Consider the following 21109-nt stretch of genomic DNA (forward strand, 5'->3'; position numbering starts at 1 on the left):
TCTCACAAAACACACCTGGTTTAGCCCACTGCCTGCCTCTCTACCCACAAGGCTTCCCATGCCCTCAGGTAAATTTATCAGACTGTCCTCTCTTCTCGAGTTCCCTGGAGTGGGTCTTACTCCCCTCTGGCCAGGCCTTCTGTTCCAGTATGGAGAGCTCGTCCACCACCTGCCTCATGTGCTCAAAGCCTGCCCATCATTCAGATCTCAGTCCCAGTGTCCTCCCTGAGGGGCATCTTTCCAGGCCCCTGGGCCCGGCAGCTGTCAGGGACATCTCCACAAGCCACTCCCCTGGGCCATGTAGCACACTTGGAATTACACACTCATTTGTGTGATTATTTGACTAATGTCTCTGCTCCAAGACTGGCCTTGCCCAGTTGGGCTTACCATTGCCCCCTGCCTCTTTTGCCACTCCCTGGCACTTAATTAGGTACTCAATAAATATTCGTAGAATGCATGAATGGAAGGGGCCGTCTGAGCTCTCCTCTTCCTCACACTCACCCATGCAACCCTTGTTTATTGGGCGGCTCACTTGAATGTCTTGGCTGTGCAGTTCCTGGGGGCACCGGGAAAGAAGTAGGTCTGGAGGTTGCAGGGAGGGGTTTTTAAAAAGACCCATCTGAGGCCCGTTAGCATAAAGATATAAGAAGCCACTGGGAAAACACAGGGAAAAGTCAGGAAACAACTTTCAAGAGGTTGGCAGAGGAGGATGGCCCAGTGTGAAGTGGTAGAGGAGGCTTGAGAAGGAGGAGGTGAGAAGTAATCCAACCATAGACTTTGGAGGTGGAAGTGGGGGCTGGGGCCTTTGCTGCAAAAGCCAGCCCCCCAACCCCACCCCCTGTGCTGCAGGTGGTTGGGCAGGGAAGCTGGTACAACCTCGCTGGGCCGTTTGAAGCATAAAAAGCAGTTCCACTGTGGGGACTCTCTCCAATAGAAATGCTTGAATAACTTTGTGAGGATCTCCATGCAGGGACAGCTGCTGCAATGTTAAAAACGTCATTAAATCCACAGTACCTCCATAGGATAAGATACAAGGCAGCTTCACCGAGAGTGATGGAGGTGCATCACCAACTAGGAAATCCATGGTCCGCTCATTGAATCTGTGTGCTCTGTTCTGTTCGTTCAGTGTGTGCACCTGGATCCCATTTCTGTTTTTACAACAAACTTCCATTTGTGTACATGAAACTATATGTGTTTGTGCTTAGAAAAAAGTCTGGAAGGACCCACACGTCCTGTAGCACTTTCCTCTGGAGAATGGGATTCAGGGTGGTGGGCTCAGAGGGGAGTGATGCTATTTGGCTTTCTGGGGCATGATTTGAATACATATGTATTCTGTGATAAAAAGGAAGCGGAAAGGTGGTGGGATATGGAAGGCTGAGGGGATGTTGCACGATGGGAGCTCAGAGTCATTCGCCTCTAGGGAGCCAGGGCCAATGGCCTGAGTGGGGGGCGACAGGGTGGGGATGGGTAGGCAAGACCTCTGTGGACTGCAAAGATCTCTCCAGAAGTTTTCTGCAGAGTGGCCTTTTTGAAAGAGGATGATAGCTAAGAGGTGTGGTGGAGCGAAGCTCTTAGAGCTGACTGGGGGTGGTGGCAAGTTGGTGGCAAGAAGGGAGGGAGGCAAGATCAGAAATAGTTTCTTGGGACACTGGGGAGAGGGAGACTCAGCTGGAGGTGAACCCAAGAGCCCAAGCAGAGGAGTTATCCTAAAAGGGTGAGAAGTGTTCTGGGGGTGAGGGAGGGGTTTGGGGTGGATAAGCTGAGGTGGCAGGGCCAGGGAAGGGAGTTCAGAGTTGGTAACCCCGGTTCTCATCAGGGAACTGAGTGGCTATGCCATGGAAAGGGACACGGCTGGGGCTGTGGACAATGCTCTAAGGGCAAAGGTCTGGGAAAAAGCATTCCTGAATGGACTGCTCACTGGTGGTGGAGGGGGGCCCAGCTGCCTGGTGGATTACACTTCTGTGATGGGACAACCTGGCAGTGCTGTGTTTTTCTCTCGTTGGAACCCAAGTGCAAGACTAGAGAAATGAAATTTCACATGGTTCCCAGGCTAGGGACTGGCCCACAGGGAAGGGAGGGGAGGGCTTTCAATGGACTGACCACAAGGTAGAGAAACCATGAGAACAGGACTGGGGGCCTGGGAGCTGCGAAGAGCAGCTGCAGAGATGAGCCCTGGAGAGAAGGGCTTCTCTACAACCCGGGATGGCCCCTTAAGGGATGTCTGGGCTCAAGGTGTGGCTGTGGGGAAGGGTTGCCCAAGTGGATATGAGTGAGGACCAAGTCCCTCAGGAGTTGTTAAAATCATCGAGGCAGGGGCAGTATGAAAGCAAAAGTTGCTCAGTCGTGTCCAACTGTTTGCAACCCCATTGGGCTATATATATAGTCTATATAATATAGGTGAGAACCCTGGAGTGGATAGCTGTTCCCTTCTCCAGGGAATTTTCCCAACCCAGAGGTTGAACCCAGGTCTCCCACTTTGCAGGCAGATTCTTTACCAGCTGAGCCACCAGGGAAGCCCAAGAATACTGAAGTAGGTAGGCTTTCCCTTCTCCAGTGGATCTTTCCAACTCAGGAATCGAACTAGGGTCTCCTGCATTGCAGGCAGATTCTTTACCAACTGAGCTGTCAGGGAATCTGGGGGGCAGTATAGGGGCAAAGATAAAACTTGAGGCCAGAGCTTCAATTCATTCATTCAACAAATATTTATTGAGCACCTACTATGTGCCAGGCACCCTTTCAAGCCTCAGGGTGGGGGGAGGGTAGACTCAGGAGGCCCTGGGACTGCTGGTAGATGAAGATGGGAGGAAGAGGGTCAGGCGGTGGTGGGGCGGGATGTGATGGTGAGGGTGGGGTTTCCAAGAGGAAGAGGAAGCATCACCAAGGACAGACTTAGAATGGCCGGACTTAGAAGGGCAAGGAGCCGGTGGGGGCGGGCGGGGCACGCTGGTGGACTTGGGATGGACAGGAAGAAGAGCAGCCTTGGTCTTCTAGAAGAGTTGGAAGAGGAGTGCTGTCAGGGACCGGTAGGCTCCAGATGAGGGGGTGGTGAGAGCCTGTGTGTTTCACGGCTTCCTCATTGCACACCGCCCCCACACAATCCCATTACAGCCACCTTTCCCCAGGCCTTGGGCCTCACAGAGGGCACCTGGGGGCTGACATGTGGGGACAGGCAAGATCTTCCTCCACATCCGGGACAGTGACACTCTTCCCTGTTGCTTCAGCTCCGGATCCTGGCCCTTAGCCATTGTGTGGAAGCGAAGGGCCATGGAGGGACAGCCCAGATGCTCCTGAGAGAAGCAGCTGGGGACACTCACACGAGCGGGGTGACACCAGGCATGTCTGGTTCAACCATGTCTTGAGGGTTTCCAAAGCTCCCTCTGATGGCTTCTTCCTGTCCTTTGGGCCACCTTGAAGCCACAGGGGCAGGGGGATGGGAGAAAGGTCTAGGGGCAGTGTTGGGGCCAGGGGTGCAGAAAGGCCTGGAGGGAGGTGGGTGGTGATGACCCGGGGTCCTTGCAGGGATCTCGAGGAGGGCACCTTTCCTTCCACCTGAACACCCTGGTGCGCTCCCTCTATGTCACCTTCCAGGTCGAGCGCCACTTTCTAGGATCACCTGCTGTCACTCTGTCCCACTCCCTACACTACTGACCTTGTCATTTGACTGGAACATCCTGGTCTTCATCCCCCCTCCTGGGGAGTGGGTATGGGGCTCCCCCCAGGCACTGGTGACCTACCCGTCTGCATGACACGATCAACCTGGGCTTTTTAAGGCTCCAGATGAAGATTCCTCGCAGGATGACAGGGACTTCGGCTTCCCCTGCAGGCCAGAAAGGCTCTGCTCTCGGAGGAGGGCCGCTCCAGAAGAGCTGGAGTTGCCAACTGAAGGTGGGAGGGAAGCTGAACTCCAGGTGGACAGAAGTCTTTTTCTCCTCCTTTGGCCCTCCAAGTCTTTGGGATGCCAGCGAGGCCTGGGGCCTCATCCGTCCACCAGCAGGTGGTCAGGCCACTCTTCCTTCCCTGGTTCTTGTCTCAGCAACTGCAGCTTCTGGGGAAGGAAAACTGCAACAGCTGAGATGGGCAGGAAGGGAGCAGAGAAGGCAGCAGAAGTAAGGACCGGAAGCCAGAGCCCCAGGGCAGGGACACTTGCTGGCCCAGGGTAAAGAGGGATGGGCAAATGGCTTGGCCTGCCTTTCCATCTGCAGATGACCACGTGTGCGCAGCAGCTAGGGGAGAAGGACAGGAAAGGCCAAAAAAGCTTGGAGCTTCTTGGAAGAGGGTCCCAGGTAGAAGCATGGAGAGAGGTGCTGGAAACTGATCTGCTCCCGGGGTTGGTGGCGTAGGACGAGGACACATACTCATCTCCACCTGCAGTTAAACCTGTCGGAGGGCCCTTTGCTGGGGCACGTTGCTGGGAAGCGGCCCCTTCAGGCACCTCTCTCCTCCTCTCGGCACCGCAGCCCCACGCGTGCACAGGCGGGTGCTGCGCCATCACAGTGCTCAGAATGGCCTCCGACTGGCATCGGGTCTCCCCTTGGGGCCTCAAGCCTGGACCAGAACTGGGCACAAGGAAGAGTGGGGGTGTCCCTCACTCTGCTGCTGGACCACCCAGCCCTGCCCCGCCGTATCTGCTTGACCATCAGGCCAACGGCTGCTGGGAAACCACTCTGGTTTCTTATAGACCAAAGCTCTTCCCCTGCCTTTTCCTCCCCACACCCAGGAACAGCTCCTAGGCAACAATGCCATACACACTCCGCAGAGGCTCGGAATGCCTGCCACACCCAGCCGCCCCCTGCCAAGACTGACTGGTGGCCCCAGAGCGGGTCTCCCTGAGCCCTCCCCATAACTTTTATGAAGCTCTTTCCTGCTCTCAGTGTATCTAAATCCGACTTTAAGTTTCTTTTCAGCTTAGTAAACTCTACCTGAAAGTACCTGCTTTGCTAAACGTGTTCTTCCAGCCCCAAGGGGGGTCCCGGTCTTAATCAGTTTTCTAGGATTTGGAAACCGATTCACAATCCTGCTGAGACATATCCTTAGAGATTGGAAGACACCACGCACAGCCTAGTTAAGCCCTCTTTCTTGAGCCCCTTGAGCTTCCTGGCACCCTTCTCTTAGAAAAGGCGTAATCTGTTTGAGGTCGTGCGGGAGCTGCTTGCTTTGTGTCGGGTTCGGATGAGGTTCTATTCTGCTTTCCACATTCAAACCAGGGGAGTATACTCGGACACCCAGACCCTTGTCCTTATCCCAAGGCCACCCTGGAGGCCAGAATTCTGTCCTCCTTGAAGTTCAGGTCTGCCCCTCACTCCCCTGCCCCTGAGCTGTGACTCCGCAGCCCCTCCCCCTCCTGCAGCTGGGAATTTAATTCTCTTTTTCTTCTCCATCTCCCGCCCCTCCCCCCACCTCTTGCGGAAGATGGCCCCACCGAAGCTCCTCTTACCTGCCCGAGTATTGATTCGTCTTCTTTCTGTCTCAGATTTCTTCCTCAAACCCAATCCCCAAGGGCCTGCCTATTTCATCTTTTCCCATCTGCCTCTCTGGACCTCCTGGCCTTCTCGCTTGGGCCCATCCATTTTATCCCAGAGAGAGGGGAATGGCGATCTGGCTACCCCAGCCTGGCCCTGACTCTCCCCACATTAGCGCACAGGTCCTCTTGAGGAAGTGAGTGATGGGTGACTGTTACGGACTAGACAGGATCGGTAAGGAGGAGGTGAGGTGGCTCCGGGAGTGTCGCTGGGTCCTCCTGGTTCTGCTTCCTGGCCTCGATGGCAGATGCTGCAGGGTCCTCCTGGTTCTGCTTCCTGGCCTCGATGGCAGTGTCAGTGGCGGCCGCCGTCCTCATTTTGTAACTCAGTGAAGGCGATGCGCCATCACCCCGCTCCTCCTCCTCATGGTCTTCTCCAGAGCCACGCTCCAGCCCGCCTGAGGCTCCTGGGCCTCATCACAGGAGGCGGGGTGAATGGACTACGGCCTCCCGGTGCTGCGGTCCAGGGGAAGGTGCCACCATCAGGAGGGAATGAAGTTTGCAGAGAGTGGGCACTGGCTGGTCCCTCAGGGGGAGGCGGTCGCGCTGGCCCAGCTGCCCTCCCCAGCAGAGCTGCGTGCGCCCCTGCTTTTAGGTCTTCTATTTCTCCATGAAGCAGGCCCCAAATCCCCTCAGCTGTCATGGTAGAGAGCAGGATGGTTGAGCTCTCTGCTCAAGCTCCAGGTGGTCCTTCTCTCCACTGTGTCTTCTCAGCTTCTTAAACCCATGTTCCCTTTCCGTGAACACAAGCCCAGCATGCAGCCAGGCTTTCTGGTGCCCCTCTTGGGTAGGGAGGGGCCTCCCACGCCACACAACTGGGCGCCACGGCTGCTGCCACTCGGCAGCCCGCCCACCAGGTGTTGCTGGGCTCTGCACGGTTAGGACTGTGAAAATAATCGGCCTCGTTAGCTTGTGAAAACAGTGGATGGCTTCATCTCCAAATGTAAAAGCTGAACTCAAACATGCCTTTTTATTCAAAAGGCATCTCCCTGAGATGCTGAGGCTCTTGTGGGAACTCCAGATGGAATGGCTGGGCTAGAAGCCTGAACTTGGGGGTGGGGGTGGTGAGGAAAGAGGGGGCACCAGAGATGGGAGGTGGTCCCATAGTTGGGGTTGCTGAGAGGAGAGGTCCAGCAAAGGAAATGAACCCAGAACTTAGGGGAAAGTTGACACTTCAGGGGCAGGCCCAGGGAGAGAACAGTGGGGAGGGTTAGGAAAGGGCAGAGGTGGGGATGGAGAGAGAACCAGGAAGTCAAGGGAAGGGTGTCAGCAGAGGGAGCGCAGGAGACTACATCCATCGCCATCGCCACCGCCACCGCCATCGGAGGTGCCTTCTGAAGGGCCGTGCCAGGTCCTGTGGGCCGACCTCACTGAAGCTGCTTGTGCATTGGGTGCGGGGAAGGAAGGGGCTGCCAGTTAGCAGCTGGGAGGAAGACACCCTCAGAGAGGGAGAGGCTGAGTTTCCATATTGAGGGAGAAGACTGAAGGTGTGAGTCCTGGGTGGGCCAGGGAGGGCGTCTTGGGCGCTAGTGAGGCTCCACCTCCCATCCCCCACCGCCAGTCCCACTGCTGGAGACCTTGGGAGGGAAGTGGGCGCGCTGGGGACTGTTTCCAGGTTGGGGGACTGAAAGGAGGCTGAGACAGGTGGGCAAGAGCCCAGAGGTGTGAATGTTGGTGAGAGAGGGTCTACTCATCGAAGGAAGGGAGTGAAACCCAGATGCATGGACCCCCAGGGGACACCAGGACCTGGGGCCTCTCTACGAGGTTGAAAATGGGGATATTTTTATACTATTTGTTTATCTTTGCAATAAGGAAAAAAAGTGATTAAAAAGAAAAGTGGCTCAAATGCCCATCAACAGTATAATGGATAAATAAATTGTGGTATATTTCTATAATGGGACGCTGTACAGTTCCATGTAACAGCGTGGATACATCCCCCAAACGTATACCTGTTGAGCAAAAGAGGTCAGACATAGAAGACTAGGGACTATTTGCAGTCACTTCCGTAAAGCTCAAGAAACAGGTGAAAGTAACCAGTGGGGACAGACTTCAGGAAAGTGGTTTCCCTTGGGGAGAGTGGTTTCTCATGGGGAATAAGTGACTGTTGCTGTTTTATGAGTTGATTTCGTTGAAGAGCATCAGCCTAGACATTAATGACATGGACGTTTTTCTGTGTATGTGTTCTACTTCAATAAACAGTTTACTTTAAAAAAAGAGAGCAAGAGAGACTACGTGGAGCCGTGTCTTTGGGCTACAAGACCAGTCACTTCTGAGGTCACCTCCGGCAGATGTTGGGCCTCCTTTGGGCTGGAAACCACAGAGTCAGCACAGCAGCCATTCTTCCCATGCCGGTGCCGTGCCAGCTGAAGACCTGGCTGCCTCTGTCTGCTCCCCCTGCCCGGTGGTGGTGAAAGATGTTCCAGATGACTCACCGCATCATGGGTACTAGAGGCCGTTTCCCCTCTGGCATCTTCCAGGCCTTGGGGTCATGCCCCCTGTGGCAGCGCCCTCAGGTATGGCCCGACAGATGGGACCAGCCCTCTCAGCAGGCCACGCGGGGCCCAGCTGCCCTGGACCCACCCAGAGGGGGTGCCTTTTTCTAATTTGCCCAAAGGTGCCCAAGAGAGTCTCAGCACCGCTGCTGGAGTTGCTGGGCAAAGACTCTGTAGGTCTGAGGCTGTCTGGTCCAGAGAAAGGGGGTGTGAAGGTTGTGCCACAGCACCACGCTAACAATAGCGGCCGCGCTCGTGCACGGCACTGCTTCTTCAAGACCTTTTGCTTTTTCATGGCCCTTGTGTGGACAATCTGTGACCAGGGCTTTGCCCAGGTTCTGGCAGGAGGGACAGAAGTGTCTCTCCTGGCTGTGGCCCCTGGAGCCGACTGTGAGGCCATGAGAGGGCTTCGTGGCTGCAGAGCCCTTCTCTTTCCTCTCTGCGTGTCCTTGGCAGACTGGGCAGACGTCTGTCGCTAGCGGTCTGTGTGTCCGTGGTGCTGTGCACTCCGCCATCATGCTTTTGCTGATGGGCTCCACCTGCAGCCCCTCTTACTCGTTAGTTCCTGCTTTTGAGGTTTGTGAGGGTCCTTGTCAGGGGCTGCGGGCTCCCAGACCCTCTCTCTGCTCATGGCGGCCTTGCGTTCGGTTGCCGGTGGCATCTGGTCATGGATGGGCCTGGACTTTCTGTTCTGCAAGACTTGTTGTGGCGGGGAGGTGATGGGGGAATTGGTTTTTTGAGTTTTTTCCTGTTTTCTAGTATTCTCCAAGGCTTCCGGTGGGGTTTTGCTCTTTTTTAACCTTACTATTAGCCACATTTGATCAAAGTTCTTCCTTAAACAGAGGACGCGCAGGGGAGTATCTGGGCTTCCTTTCTGTCTGCCACTACACCGCCTTAAACGCTATCAGGTGTTGTGAAGAGACAGCAGTGACCCAGGGACCCCTCCTGCGCCAGGGTCTGTCGCCTTGGAGAACGAACCCAGCCTATTTCCTCTTTCTATGGGATGAGGAAACTCTGGTCGCGGGAGGCATCTGTCTTAACCGAGTGAGCCTCACCTCAGTGTTTCGTCCTGAAGAGAAATCAGCAGCTGGAACCAACAGAGGGGAAATCTATCTTGAGTAGTGAAACGGCGACTGACTGATGGGAACACATGGAACCAACTCATCATCCAAAAAACGGTGCAACTGGAAGAGAGAAAGTTCTAGAAAGCTTTGGGGACACCTCAGGGCAATTAGTGAAATGAGATTTAGTTATTGAAAACCCATTCATTGCAGCTCCCTCACGACTGTTGGCTTACCCAGGTACTGTCGGGTGGGCCGATGGGCCAGCCCCAGGGAGCGGCTCCTATCTTCCTGCATCCTGTAGAACCTCCGTTTCCGTCATTCAGAGCCATGGCCGTGGGTCAGCTTCCTCCTGGTCTCTTCCACCCGATTTGGTCAAGGCTGCACTGTCCATCTTATGTCCCCACTCATGAGGAGAGCGTAGAAACAATCGCATAGTTTGTCTGTACTTTTCTGCCACTTCCCGGGCCTGTCGCTTGTCAGATTACATGGGCACGTTTCTTTGTTGCCCCGATTTTCTTCAAATCTCTTTACATTCCCTCCCGATCCCTGCCTGTCACAGTGTTGGTACCAGTCAGAATCTCAGAATCGGTTGATGCCGATTGACATTTGCTCCATTTTAGTTGAAAAACTACCCTGATTGCATTTGAATCTCACTGCCAGCATCTTAGAACCATTCATTCAACCCATCCATTCAGGCTCAGAAGGCCTGCCGTGTCCTGTGTCAGAGGACTTGAACAGGAAAATGCTAGGCCGGGGGAGCTGGTGCTGAAAGTGAGTCGAGCTGGCTTGCGGGGGTGGGGGAAGGATGAGATGGTGAATCCGGCCCGGAATAAATTACCCGGTCAGAGGGGCGGTGGTGAGCACTTGCCGTGTGCGGATTGATCTAGAGCTGGAAGGTTCTAGAATTCAGGGGCAAGTTAATTAAGGGGCTGAGGAGACAGGATGAATTAGAGAGAGGCAGCAGGAGAGGACCCCAACCTATGGAGAGAGAAGAGGTATGAAGGTCCACGCCGGGGTGAGACGTTCCGTGGACAAGAAGTGGCTTGGGAGGACGGGCGTTCTGGGCCCTGGGAGCAGAGAAGGGAGTCTGGGACGTGGTGGCCCACACACCAGCCAGTGGTCGGCGAGCTGATGGAAACAGCTCTGGGGCAGCCGCACGCACGGGTGCGCTTGGGGCAGGGTAGCCTAACAGCTCCTTTGGAGGGCTTGTCTCTGGCGGTGGCCCCTGCTCCTCCTGCCTTCCCTGCCCCTCCACCTGGGCCCATGATGGAGTCCCGGTTCAGCCTCTTCCTCGGGCATGGAGGTGGCCCAGCGCCACGTGGCCTGCCTCTCCCCACCCTGCACAACCTCAAAGCCAAATGATGGAAGCCCCTCCCTGCCAGGGGCTTTCCCCGCCTGCTCCCTCATCTCCCGCAGGCTGACTCTCCAGAATTTGGCCCAGCCCTCAGCGGCTGTGTCCTCTGGGGCACAAAGAGTGGAGGGCAGCTTGGGCCTCTCCAGCGCATGCTCCACATGGCTTCAGAAAAGCAGCAAGGAACCAGCCCTCCAAAGGGGTGCCTCTGTCCCAGCCCCAGGACTCATTCTGTAGTGCGGCTAAAGAGCGAGGTGGTTTTTTTGTTTGGGTTTGGCTTTCTTGATTTTTTTCGGTATCTAGATGCCAACAACTTCCCACCCCGCCCCTCGCTTCATCACTCTGCCCCCGAGTCTGCCTGGGGCCCTTCTCCTCCAGGAAGATTTCCTGGTCCATCCCAGCTTATCTCCATCCTCCAGCCCGCTGACTGCAGAGGCTTTTGTTGTCTGCCTCTCTTATTTTACTTGGTGCTTCATTATGCTCCATTAATGTTTCAGCTGTTTTAATCTCTTAAGAGTTTCTTGGGCATTCTTTTATCTAGAAAGATAATAAACTCCTTGAGGGGAGGCCTGACCCTGCATTTCTTTTAAAGCCCTTCACCCCTCACCATGGGGGATAAAGAATTTTGAGGGAAGCTGGCCTGTGTGCTTGCTTGCCCTGCGTGTAGGGGTGCTGATAACTCAGTGCTCAAGGGTGCTGGGTCTGCCTGGGCGCTAGCTGGATGTACAATGACACTCGCTCCAACAACTGATGGCGTCTCAGCGGGGCTGGAAAAGAGGGGTTCTCCAAGGGCAATGAAGAAGCTGGACCTGCTGCTTGGGACCCTCTCGGGATCCAGGGAATGTAGGAGAGGTTCAGATGACCCGCAGATGGGGGTGAGGCAGAAGGCAAGGGGATAAAAAAGGCAACGACTGCTTGGGGAGGAAGCAGACTCAAGAACTGGGCTGAGGGGACAGACACCAGGGTTTCTAAGCCAGACATTGTCTAAGTTGGAAGACTGGGCTTGGGAACTGCTGCTTTGTGTATGGGACGTGGGGGGCACTTAGTCCTCTCCCAGCCAGGTCAGCTCAGAGCTCGGGCTGTGAAGGGTAGTGATACGATAGGGTCTGGGGTACAGGGAGGGAAAGGAATAAGGTCCCTCCCAGGTCCACAGCCGAACCTGTGACATGAAACAGGGCACAGCCCCGGGCGCACAGGGTGGCCACCAAATACAGGCTGAATTGAACTGAACAAAAGGGGTACTGACCCCTCCGAATCCCCTTAGCTACCCCCCACAGGAAAGTCCTCTCTGATGCCCCACAGCTCCACCGGGCTTCCTCCCCACAAGGCCATCCTTGTCACCCTGCTGGTCCTGTTTTCCTCATAGCACTTATCATTATCTGGATTTATCTCGTCCATCTCTGTTTCCTTGTTGGTTGTCTGTCTCTCCTTCCTGGAGAGAGCTACACTCCAGGCAGGCAGGGTCTGGTCATTCTTGGCTGCAGCCATACCTTCAGCTTCTAGAATGGGGCCTGATACCGATGGGAACTCAATGAGTATTTGTTGAATGGATGAATGGGTGGATGACAACAGGGGGACAGACACAGGTCTTGAGTGGGACGGGGGTCAGAGAAAAGCTCCCTGACTCTTAATCCGGCACACAATCCAGGGGAGCTGACCCAGCCAGAGAGGGGCCTGCGGGGTGCTGGTAGAGAGCGTGTTCTGGGCCAGGGCCAGCCGGCGTTGACTGATGGCATGCTGAGAGACTTGTGGACTGGAATGCAATTCCAGTTTCACTTGAGCCTGGACTCTGGGAAGGGAAGTGCCAAAAATATGTAGTTCCACTCCCCCTGCTCAGGCATGGGATCCAACAGTCTTGAAGGGTCTCTGAGGATGGGGAAGAAGTGAGCCCCCACCCCAGGCCATCTGACGGAGGGGGGTGGTACTGGGCGCAGCAGGCCTTAGGGGACACTGGCCAGTCCCGCAGCAGGCAGAGGGGAGGGCCTGGTGCTGGGCACAGGAAGGGCAGGACTGCCTCACTGCTACACCCCGCCCTGCCCCAGCCTGCTGGGTGAGCCGGACGGAGGCTTTGCCCAGGGCCTCTTCAAGCCTTAGCACGCGGTGCCAGTCCTGCTCTCTTCTCCAGCTGGCCACACTGTCTGTACTGTGTCTGAGCCCCCAGCCTGGCCAACACAATGAGAAGCCGAAGGAAGAGAAGATACCTTGAGATTTCCTCCTTTAAGGCCCCTGGGGCCCCTTAAAGTTCAGGAAGTATCAGCGGAGGCAGGGATGGGGCAGAGAAGCTCAGAGAGGCACTCAAGAACTTCACTGAAGGTAGGTTCTAGAATAGGTTGATGATGCCTTTTCCCTCTCTTCTAAGGGGTTCCTTCCCTGTTTCTATACTGGCTAGGGAGTTCCAGTCTTTTAAGAGAGACAACATCTGCATTTGCAAAGCAGAACCACAAACTGAATACTGGTCTGGATGGGGATATTTGGAGCATGGTTCATATAAGCGTGTCTGCTGGACAAAACTGTATGAAGAGCATGGTAGGGGTGCCCTTCTCTTCATCTGTGTCCTCTTGGTCTATCTGGCCTTGCCTGACCCCCTCACCCTTAATGGAAGGTCTGTAAGCTTCCCAGTGTGTCACCAAAGAACACTCAGGACTCTGAACCTTGGAGGAACCTCTGGGGCTTGGCGTCTGAGCATAGGTGGTGGAGGATGAATGAGGCTTTGTGCTCCAGCCTCTTCCCTCAGGCATCTTATCTGCCGAGCTTCTGGGGCCTCCACACCACCGTCCCTACAGAGCAAGGTGCCCGCTGGGCATCTCCTCCCTGTGGGCCCACTGCCCTCCAAACTCCCTTCCTTCCTCATGCCGCCTTCAGCTTCCCCACGTTGCTCACCTCCCACTCATCGTCCCTGACCCCTATGTTTGTAACGGGGCTCTTGCCGATTAAGCCCCAACTTGCTTCCTGATCTTGTGCCTAATCCCTGGGGGTCCCTGTCTTGCCTGGGCCTCGGGGTCTTGGTGTGGCCCCCTCTTCCCTTCACAGCTGCAACCACCTACCCTACCTTCTGAGGCTCCTCTCCGTGCCTTGCCAGTGGCCACCCACGGGTGCTCCAGCTCCCTGCTTCCTCGTCACCTCCAGTCAAGCATGGAAGGCAACAAATCTGTTTTCTATTTTTATAAAAATGTTTATTAGTATTTGACTACACTAGGTCCTAGTTGTGGCACGTGGGGTCTTTTGTTGCGGCATGTGAACTCTTGGTTGTGCTATGTGGGATCCAACTTCCCGATCAGGGATCAAACCAGGGCCCCCTGCCTCAGGAATGCAGAGTCCCAGCCCCTGGACCACCAGGGAAGTCTCAACAAGTCCATTTCAAATGTCTCTCTGCCAACGACAGTGGGGCAACAAACAACAGAAGGTGTCTGAGAAATCTCAGAAACGATCATCGAGGGTGTCCCTGACCAGCAGAAATGTCAGTGGCTGGGAAAGCCCCACCCTCTCTTGTGTTCCCTGGAGTTCCAGGCTCTGTCTTCATCTTCCTACATCTTAGGATTTTCTGGTCTCCTTAAGGTCAGCTGAGATCTAGTTCGTTCCGGACATGGCTTGTGAATTCACAGGTGGCAGGAAGTCGGGGGGCCAAAGTCAGCCGGTGGGAACAGTACAGGAAGAGGACCCCTCTCCCAGATGGTGGCACACCGCCTGAGCCCGCCTGAGCCACACAGGTCTGTGTATCCGTTTCCCAGCCTCCCTGGCAGCCCCCGGACCCCCACTGATCAGAGAAGACGTAGTAAAGGGTCTCAAGCAACCCTCCATGGATGGTCTGGGGGAGGGGAATTTCCAGGCAGGAATGTCCACACGGAAGGCCTTCAAAGGAGGGCACCCCCTTGGGGACTGATCCTGCCTGGTGGTCTGGCTCATAAGTGAGGGGTAATTAAATCCAAGTTGGGGTATCTGGTTGCCAAGGTTTGGAGAAATGCCATTTTGTAAGGATCAGTTATTAGAGATTCCAAGGTTTACATCATTGCGGTTCTTGCTTCTGAGGATACGTATGCTGAGGAAGTTCGAGTAAGTAAAGCCAAGGGGATGGAGGGCTGGCAGTTAGCCCCAAAGAGCTGCCACAGCAGAAACTTGTCTGCAGCACCTGGGATCCTGACGGGGGAAAGCGCAGGAGCGACAGTGGCACCTTCAGGCCCCTCTGCTGGCAGAGAGCACAGTAGAGTCAGGAAGGGGACAAAAGCCCTGTCCCTGGATGAACAGCTTGGAGGGGCAGAGAGGAGCTGATGGCAGGGCCCTGCATCAGGCGAAGTCCATGGAGGAGGCTCCTCCAGATGGCGGCCTGGCCCTGAACTTGACCTGGATGGCCAGAGACGCTTTGGCCTCTACAGAGAGCTTGCATCCCACTAGCCTCAACTTTGGAGAAGGCACTGGCACCCCCTCCAGTGCTCTCGCCTGGAGAATCCCAAGGGCGGAGGAGCCTGGGAGGCTGCAGTTCATGGGGTTGCGAAGAGTCGGATACGACTGAGCGACTTCACTTTCACTTTCCACTTTCATGCATTGGAGAAGGAAGTGGCAACTCACTCCAGTGTTCTTGCCTGGAGAATCCCAGGGACAGGGGAGCCTGGTGGGCTGCCGTCTATGGGGTCACACAGAATCGGACATGACTGAAGCAACTTAGCAGCAGCAGCAGCCTCAACTTCTTGGGGGAAAAATATACACAAGAACTGGGATGAGGGTGGTTTCATAGTAGAATGGGGCTTTGGGGTCTTATGGGACTAGGGGGATATCAGCTACTGTGGTGGACTAGCCAGTTTTCATGCCAAAAAAATAAAAATAAAAATCCACCCAGGATCCACGGAGCAAATCCAAGAGTAAAATTCAGATAGAGGGGTGGACCAACACTGCAGCAAGGATGAAACATGGTAGTGTTCCACTTTTTCCTGTTCTAATTTGTCCCAGAAACAGTGAAAGAGGCCGAGGAAGTAATCACCAGCTCCTGGTTCTGAGCAGTGTATAAGCCGTCCTTCTGGGACTTAACAAACTAGGTTTGGATTCTGAAAGAAGAGTGTCTAACTTCCTTAATCGCCCTCAGTAGTATGCTGGGGGCCAGGCCTGGTGAGCTGGACTAGGAATTTTTATTTAAGTGAGGTCCAGGCGGAAAAGGAAAGACGCAAAGCCAGCACTGCCTGCCCAGGGCCCTCTGGGAAAGAGAAGGAGGGAGAGAGAAGGCCCTCTGCAGGGCTCAGCCCCAGAGCAGGGCGCACGTTACCAGCTGAAGAAGCCAAAAGCAAAGACGGGCAGCCTCGTGGTCACCTGGGCACAGCCCTGCCCCTGGGCCATCTTTCCTGCAGGCGGAGGGGGTTACTGAGTCTTGTTTTCTTGATCTGCCCTGGTCCACACGTGCGATAGGCAGAACCCAGAAGCTGTTTGGCTGCAGAGGTACCCAGGGCGGGAGTTGCTCCAGCGTGGATGGTGGCCTGGACCACATGGAGGCTACAGTTGACTCCGATGGCCAGGAGGAGCCACAAGCCTGCACCAAGGAAAGCAAAGACCCCTTTCCTGGGGACAGAGAAGCCACACCTGGGCCTGGAGACTCTCCTGTGTTGAACGGGACTGAACTTTGTCCGATCGGGCATTTGCGCAGTTTTTTTAAAGCTATAGACCAAATACAGACATTTCGTTTCCCCTGTGTTGGTGACAAGAGGTGGCTCTGCCTCATCAGCCAAGGTCATCAGCGAAGTGGTCCTTCTACCTCCAAGAGACCGCGGTGGCTGCCAGCATCCCCAGTGCTTTTCAAGACATTTGCATGCTGGTTAGTGTTGAGAAACAGAGAGTGAAGTGCTGATACTGACCGGGCCCACAAATGGCTGTGGGCTGAGAGCCCCAGGTCTTGCAAAACTGTCCTGGGCCCCAGGTCCACAGTGGGTATGCCAAACCTGCCCATCTGGGCCTTGGGTCAGAAAGGTGGGCCAGACAGCTCCTCCCCAGACCCAGCCTCAATGTCCAGATAATCCCCAGGGGTTGGGTCAGCGAAATACCTCCTCAGGGCCTCCTAGTGAACCCCCAGGGATAGCAGGACAAGTAATGGTTTCTAGCAGCAGCGGGCAGGGGAGCCAGATGGACCAGAGTTGGAGATCAGGTCGCATATCACCCACCTTCTCCAGCGGCTAGCAGGACCAGGGCAATCTCAGCTCGGACGGAGGATTAAAGAGCAAAATTTTAAAAGTCTGTAAGAGCCTGGGACTACCCCAACCGGGCACTCAGCCCAGAAGCATGCCTGGAGTGGGGTCTCCTGTGCTAGGGGATGGCGCAGTGACAGGGAGAAGAGGTGCCTACAGGTCCAACCCCAGTGGGCAGCCAGGACATTGAGGGGGCAGAGGCGTCTCCCCAAGGACAGCCCCCCTGTCCACTGGGAGAGGAATTGTGGACACTGGCAGGCTTGGGGCCCAGGCCACTGGGATGTTGTCCACCTTTCTGCCAGCCTCTGTGGGTCACCTCCATCCTCGTGGTTACAAGATGCTGGTGCTCCTCTAGGTACCATGCCCAGAGGGGAGGGACAAAAGTCCCGATGGGCAGACTGGGCCCTTTTAGGCCTAGTGCCTTCAGCTTACAGCTCATCAGCTGGAATCAGATCATGAGACATCGCTCTTTTCTGTCACTGAGGTAGGTAGGGCCTTGGGGTGCAGGCCAGCACCCCAGCCAGCTGTGCCCTGGCATAGCTGCCTCCCTGTCTCATCCTCCATCTCACACGGGTCCTCACATTGAGGGCAGGATTGTGGCTTCACCAGCTTTCCTGCTGGCCCCTAAAGTGTTGACTGGCAGAAAGCAAGATGGATGTGGCCTCTGCCAGCATGGAGAGGGCAGCGTGGTGCAGTGAGGTGCAGGCCAGGGCAGCCTGGGGGCGTTGCGAAGCAAATAGAAGCCCAAATGGAAAGCCCAGTGTGGAGAGGCAACGTGCAGGGAGAGCTTCCAGGAGGCAGAGTTGTCCGAGCTAAGATCTCAAGATGGACAGGAGCAAGTGAGGGTGGAGAGGACACGGCCAAGAAACCTGAGGGGATTCAGCTGGAGAGGAGGCCGGGCCAGACCAGGGGTCCCGGGGCAGAGGTGGGCTGCAGAAGATCCCTGGGCCTGCAGGGGCGCCAGCTGGGCTGGGGGCAAAGAGCAGACGTCTGCTGTTAGAAAGGCAGGGGTGACAGAGGCATGAGCTCGGGACCGGCGGGGAGGGAGCGAGATTCCCAGAGACAGAGCCCTCGGGCTTGGAGTGAGGAGGGGGCACGTGGGACTTGCAGGTGGCTGCTAGCCCAGGAACATGGCTGCTCGGGGAGCTGGCCTTCAGCGTGGGAGGGGATGCAGGGCGGAGCCCATCTGAGGCGGGAAAGGCCATGTCTCGTGGAGAAGCCTGGGTGCAAGCATGCCAAGAGAGAGATGAGAGGGATGGGCATCCGGTCCTAGAGCTTGGCAGAGTTCCAGCCTGTGCTGTGCAGCCCTCCAGGCACCTGCCTAGCAAGAGGCTGTCTCCAGGGACAAAAGCACTGTGTCGCTGGACACCAGGAAACAGAAGAAGGAAGAGCAAGCTGTGAAAAGCAGTCTTTGCTTTCCTCTGGGCCACCTTTTAGGCCCCGCACTGGGTCTGGGCATCCAGGAGGTCTCCTCGGCTCACCCTCCCTGCTCCCACCCCAAACTTGGTCCACATGGCCTTCTGGCTCCTGGCTCCACGTGGGGAAACTGGTTGAGAGGATTTGAGGGTAGTGAGCTGGGGTGGGGAGTGGGGTGGGGAGGGGAACAGCAGCCTCTTGGTTGATCAAGGGACCCGTTTCTGGAAGCCTGTGCCCCGCCCCCCTGAAGTGGGCTTTTTGCAGGAGGTCACACCCACCAAAGCTCTGAGTCATCACAGACACACTCACTCTGGTTGGGGAGGCAAGGATAGCTTTCCATGCTGTGACTTAACCATCAGGGGGACTCCAGAAAATTCCCACCCCTAGCTCCCTTAGAGCCAGGTGGAGGTGGTGATCTGTGGGGTCCATCCTGGGGCACTGCTGTGAGTCTGCACAGCAAGTTCCATCTTCCAGAAAATGAGGGGCCTTTGACTCTTTGCAAGGCTTGGCAGGTAGAGCCCGTTAAGTCCAGTCTCAATGACTCAGATGCCGAGAGGGGAGAGGGGGTGAGGTCGGTCAACAGATGGCAAGGTGAAGCTGAGTGCTGCCCCTGGGAGCGCCTGTCCTGAGACATCCTTGCTGCCCAGGCTTGAGAGCATGTATGCCAGCGGGCAGTCCCCTTTCCTCTGGAACCAGCCTGAGGGGCTTGTTAAGAACCCTGCACATGAGTGCGAGTGTGGGAAGGAGGAGACACAGCTGCCCCACGACAGACGATGGGCTCCATGGGATGAAGTGAACCAGGAGAGACAAGGACCTCTCGGGCCAAACACAGATGGAGACAGAAAAGGAGCCCAGGATGGAAAACGGGGTGCCCAGGGCCAAAGCCGGGAGACTTGAGGAGCTGGGGAGGGGACGAGCTGCTTTAGGTTCCTCACTGGTATGAACAGTGATGGGAAACATTCTCTCCTATTCATTCACTGAACAAATATTTATGGGCCGCATTCAAGGACCCATTTGTGAATAAGACAGGCAAGCCCCTACCTGCCTAGACCTGAGGGTCCAGCTGGGAGGGTCAGGGACAAAGTGAATATTATTGAGAGAAGCAACTTAGGCAGCGGGCCCAGGTCCCTTGAAGGAGGAGGTGAACATTGCTCATGCTTTCCTCATACAACAATGTATCTTGTCCGGGAACAGGCCTTGCTTTAGGTCCAGAGCTGATAATTAGGCAGGGAGAGAATGTCTTACTATGTTAATGGTTATAATTGTAACATATCTTGCCTGGGAACTTGTTTCTCCAGACTTGTACCCCTAGTTGCACAGCAACAGTATATCCAGCCCAGAGTCGTTGCCGAGAACCTGTACTCCCTGGCTCACCTTGCGCTGAAGTTATCTTAGGGTTTATGCCTTGGGAAAGGGTCTGGTGGAGCTCTCCCAACCTTGAGGTATTCTTCCATCTAATTCTCAGCAGCCAGTTGAGAAGTCAAGGCCTGCTTAAACTCGTGAGGGTGGGTACTCTCCTACCCACTTCCAGTGCCTTTTGCTGACGCTTTCTCTATCGTTTTCTTTAAACTTTGTTACACAAAGCTCTGAGCGACTGAGACCCATGTCTTTTGGATGCCGGAGTGAAATTTTCTCCTTTGGAGGCCATGCACACTGGCACCATCCACCGTAAGCTGTCGTTACGTCTGACGGCTATGTGTGCATCAAAAGAACCACAATCAAAGCACAGAAGGGCAGAGGCGGCAGACAGCAGCTCCTCCTGGGGTCAGAGCCCCCCCCCCCCGCCCTTGAGGAGGAGGGGGCCGTGTGGGGTGCGGGGGTTGGGAGCAGTCTGGGCAAAGGAAACAGGGAGCATCCCTCAGCTGCTGCAGGGTCCCCGGGAGGTCAACAGTCAGGCCCCAGCATGGCCCCTGTGTCTAAGGTCTTCCCAGGAGCGAGGGAGGCATTCCCATTGGGAAGGCGAGGCCTCAGGAAGGAGAGAGTAAAGGGGGCGATGTGGAAGGGAGTTCAGAGTCCTCTCCTCTGCTGCTCATTCATCTGTGAAGTGGGAAGGCTCTGGAGATCAGAGGGGACTGTCTAGACGCTGCCTAGGTGCTAGCTGGAGGCTAACTAGGAGGCTGCCTGATCTGTTGGTACATGTGGTTGGTCTCAGCGGTGCCCAGCTGCTCAGGGGGCGGGGCCTGGCAGAACAGATGCTGATGAGCTGACTTGGTGGATGTGAGGGTTTGGCCAAGACAACGGGCCGTGAGGCAGGCCCACCAGCCAGAGGCAGAGAGGACCAGAGTGAGATCAGGAGCCCTGATCAAGGGAAGAGGAAGGACCCGGGGGTGGAGTGGATGTGGGCCACTTTCTGGTGGAGCAGAATCAGCAAGTGGGAGAGGCCAGGTGGACCTGGCAGGGGGTGGACCGCCACGCCCAGCCCGGGAAGAGGTGCCCCACACCATCTCCTCCCTCCCAAGCCACAGGGACCTGCACCTGCTCCAGCATGGCGGTCAAGACCTCTGTTTGGGCCGCGTATCTAAGCATATTCAGCTTCACTAGCGCATGAAAGTTGGGGGGAAATTAATCTTTCATTTGCTTAAACTCTCATAAAAGAAGATATTCACAGAGTTTTATGAATGACCAGAAATTCTCTCAAAGCTCTTTGTGTTTTGATGGGGAAGAGCATTGACTAGCATTAATTTAGTGTATACTGTATGCTCTCTCCTCACTGGTGGGAGGCGGCATCCTGTTCCCCACCCACCCCCCTCCCAGTTCTAGACCACTCCAAGGAGCACAGGACTGGACCCAGGGGTGGAGGTGCAGCGCCGGCAGCCTCCCCTTCTGACAGCCTTCTGAACCCTGAGTTGAGCCAGGAGGTGGGAGGAGGAGGTACTCGGAGGCACAGGTTTTACCTGCTGGAGGTTGGGGGAGGCCAAAGGGCAGTAGGTGCCCCAGGGAGCCTCCCCACAGTTACACAGGAGGCAGGGGGTGGGGGCAGCGGCTGAAGGGTGGAGCCTGAGTGCGTGGGGATGGGCTGGACCTCTCTGGACTCTGCAGGGCTGGGACTCCCAATTCTAAGGACAGCCCTCTGGGCCCTCTATGGCTCTCCCAGTACTTCCCAGGCC

The sequence above is a fragment of the Ovis aries genome, chromosome 20, assembly GCF_016772045.2.
Source record: "Ovis aries strain OAR_USU_Benz2616 breed Rambouillet chromosome 20, ARS-UI_Ramb_v3.0, whole genome shotgun sequence".
Taxonomy (NCBI): Eukaryota; Metazoa; Chordata; class Mammalia; order Artiodactyla; family Bovidae; genus Ovis; species Ovis aries.